The following is a 4,011-nucleotide window of genomic DNA, read 5'->3' on the forward strand; positions in this document are numbered from 1 at the left end:
TAATTTGAGATCAAATTAGTAAATAAGTTTAATTACAAACTTATGTATATATGTTAAAATAATTTTTTAAAATTTATACATTAAATCAATCCACCTAAATATAAAAGATAAAATAATTCGAGTATTTAGATGGAGGATAAAAACTAAAATAATTTTAGTATTTAGGTGGGGTAATTTGATGTATAAATTATAAAAAATATTTTCACATATATATAAATTGTAATTAATTTTAATTATTAATTTAGTCTTAAATCGAAAAGGACAAAATTTTATCGCTTTAAAATAAAAAATGACTAAATTGAATAAAAAATAATAAATTGATCAAATTGAAAATTTTTAAATATTGAATGACTAAATTGAACTCAAAAATAATAAGAAAATCAAAATGAACGAAAATGACAAATTAAATGACTAAATCACTAACTAAATCTTCATTTTATTTTCTTGCCTAAATAATAATAAATAATAATAAAAATTTACAAATTTTCTTGTTTTTAAATTGAAAAAAATTATGTTTAGATGTTAAAAGATTCAGTTGAATTTAATTTAGTTATTGTAACTTTTAATTCAACATGGGGTTGATTTTTTTTTTTCTAATAATATTTTATCAAAAAGAAAAATTAATAAAATTCATCTTCATCATAAATAATATCATTTAATGCACACACGACTTTTTCTCACCGGTTAAGAAATTAATTTTTGAGAGTAATATCATGATTAGGATGGTAAAATATTTCACTAATTATTTCATTAATTTAAATTTTTATGATTAAATTTCTTATCATTCAACTTAGACTACAATATAACTTATGATATTAAAAAATATGTTTTAATAATATAATGTTTGTTGACAATAGTTTAAATATTTTGGATAGTTAAAGTAAGTTAGACTAGTTCAATATTTTAATTTAATTTAATTTCTAACCAATATATACTGGTTTAGGGTTTAAACTGATATTCAAAAGTTTATTCATCATCTTTAATTTAATTTGTGCATATCTTTTGTTATTATTGGTAATTTTTCTAAATTTTATCAGATATTTTTCACTATAGAGTTAAAGTCTTAGTTTTGTTTATGGGTTTCTTTCTTCTACATCATTTATAAGATTTTTCATCAACTTTTTCTCAATATAATACTCTTATAATTTATATTCTAGTAAACAATTTCTTTAATTGTTAGCAGAATCATATGTTTTTAGAATAGAAATTATGTTTTTTTTTTATGATGTATGATTTTAAATTTTATATTACATTAACATATCCGAATGACAAGAGGTAGATGTTAAACTTATTTACCTTATAATGCATCATCTTCAAAAATTAAAATATTTTTGATCTGTTTATAAATATAAATAAAAAATTTATATAAAATATGATGAATATGGTGGGAACATTTATAATGCTTACGCAATTTTCATCATATCTGGATAGCGTGACAAGAAAGCAGTGAAACGAAACAAAGAAATTGAATAAGTGGTCCTAAAACCTAAAATTGCTCAATCCCACATCGGTGAGTGCTCGCAATTTCAATTTCACCGAAAATTTTATGTTCCCGAAAGGTTGACTCTAAGAAAATAATGCATGTCTTTGCAAAATTTGCCACATATGATGTATTTCTTGAGATTATCATCGTACTAGTATCTATCTATAATATTATAAATTCTTTTCACAAATTCAAAATTGAATATAATCTCAATTATAAAAATTACTAAATGAAACAAATATGTACATTTTCTATGTATGTGTAAAATGTGATATACTTATAAGAAAAAGTAATATTAAACATTAACTAAAAGGTTTAACTACAATCAAATAGTCACTGGAGTTTTGAAAAATCATATATTATGTAAACAGGAAGTTGTGTAATTTGATTAAATTCAAAATGTAAATCAAAAGTTTACCAATCTATTTATTTACAGTAATTTTCACATAAAAAATAAAATTATTGAATTTCACTTTGAATAATATTGTTCTAATAACTGTATGTACCAATTTGATCACATAGTGTATTAATTAACTTAATAAATTATAGTTAAAATTTAAACTGTATAAAAGTTAACATATTTCACAAAAACTGTTATTACAAGGCTTGAATAAATAGATTTAAATATTCATGAACTATTATTAGTTGAATATATTTTCAATTGTTTAAATTCACATTTTAGTCAAAATATATTATATCATTTTATCAATATAGACTACTTTTATTACATTGTCATCATTAATAATATTTATATTTTTTGAAGAGAGATGTGTATAAACTTGATGGAAGTCAAACATGCTTATCAATAAATAAACTATCAATGTTTGCTTTGTCAAATTTCCAATGAAATTGTTGTAATAAACACAAAATTAATACTTTAGAGTAATATAAAAGTGGATGACATCATTTGTTTCTATCTATCTCTGGTACATCTACCGGTACTTTTGAGTAGTATGTGATTTTGAATAATCTAGCAAAATAGATTTTTGGTTCATTCATACATATCCAAATTTAGTGAAGGTTTTGGTATTAAATATATTTGTTTTCAAATTAAAAATTACATAGCTGTTTTAATAATTATGGAGTGATTTATAAATGACAAATTATATAAGCTAGACAAAACATTAAACATTATATTTAACCTAAGCCTAAGTTAAATATTCATACAAGTTTGATCAATTGTAAGATCAAAGATGCATCATCTTTTTTTTTTTTTCCTAAATGACAATAATTTTACAACTTTTTCTTGCTTTTTGTATAGTTCAATTTAAGTATTTTTTTTTTCTTTTCATGTTGATGATAAATGACTTCATTCCCTAATTTTGTTGTTCCCTTTTATTGCAGAGGACATTCTATGAAGTATTAATTTCCTTAAACAATATCTATTGTGATAATCAAAATCTTAATTTTTTTGTATGAATTTGTTTGTGTTTACATTACTTCTAACGTCTTTCTCCATCTTTTAATTCAATACAAGAATGTTATAATCTACATTATAATAAGTTTTAGTGATAAGATTTGGATGTTTAAATTTGTAGTCAAAATACTCTTAATATATTTACACAAATAAAATTTTTTAAAGTCTTATAAATTTGGAAAAAACATTTATGACATTAAAGTAATTCTTATCTTTTTTTAGATAACTTGATAAGATAGCATTGAATCGAAACAAAGAATTGAATAAGTGATTACAACATTTAAAATTGTTCAATCGAACATCGATGAAATTGAAATTATCAGTCCAACTGAAATATATTAAATTGGACTGATAATTTTAATTTCACCAGAATTTTATTCATGAGATTGACTTTCTAACAAAATAATAATGATATCTTCAAAGGAATTAAGAGAACAAAAATTCTCTCTTGAAAATATCATACTACTATCATCTATCATTATATTGTAAATTAGATTTTATAAATTTGAATAAATGAAAACTAAATCTTAAAAACTACAACAAATTACTTATTAATTTGGAACAAATATATCGTTTAGTTGGAGAAATTTCAAATAAAACAACATTTTGTTAATGTTATTTGAAAAGGAAAATCATCCTCTAATGGTGGAGGGCTAAGGAAAATAATTTTCATTTTCTTTATACTTCATTTTGAAACTTTAAATTTTATCACAATTTTGTCATTTAAAAGTGTGAATATGTATATTGGTTAAATTATCAATCATTTTAATATTAATTGAGTTTTTATTAGAAGTAAGTAAAATGAGTCAAGTAATAATAGGATTGTGATAATTGAATCTTATATTTTTTAAATTAAAAAAATTAAATTAGGTATTGATCATGAATCATTGTTTTTTATTTAATCGTACACAAGCAAAACATGAAAAAGAAAATAACTTTTTGTTGTACCGTTGTTCAATTAAAAGTGCTTTTAATTAAACAAGATGTGAGAAGTAAAGAGATTTTTGTTCAAGTAAAAACAAGACGAAAAAATGACCATTTTTATTTGTATAATTTTCGTTCAAGTGAAAAATAGTCGCATAAATGATATAATTCAAGTTCATATCATTGT

The sequence above is a fragment of the Vigna unguiculata genome, chromosome 8 (assembly GCF_004118075.2).
Source record: "Vigna unguiculata cultivar IT97K-499-35 chromosome 8, ASM411807v1, whole genome shotgun sequence".
Classification (NCBI taxonomy): domain Eukaryota; kingdom Viridiplantae; phylum Streptophyta; class Magnoliopsida; order Fabales; family Fabaceae; genus Vigna; species Vigna unguiculata.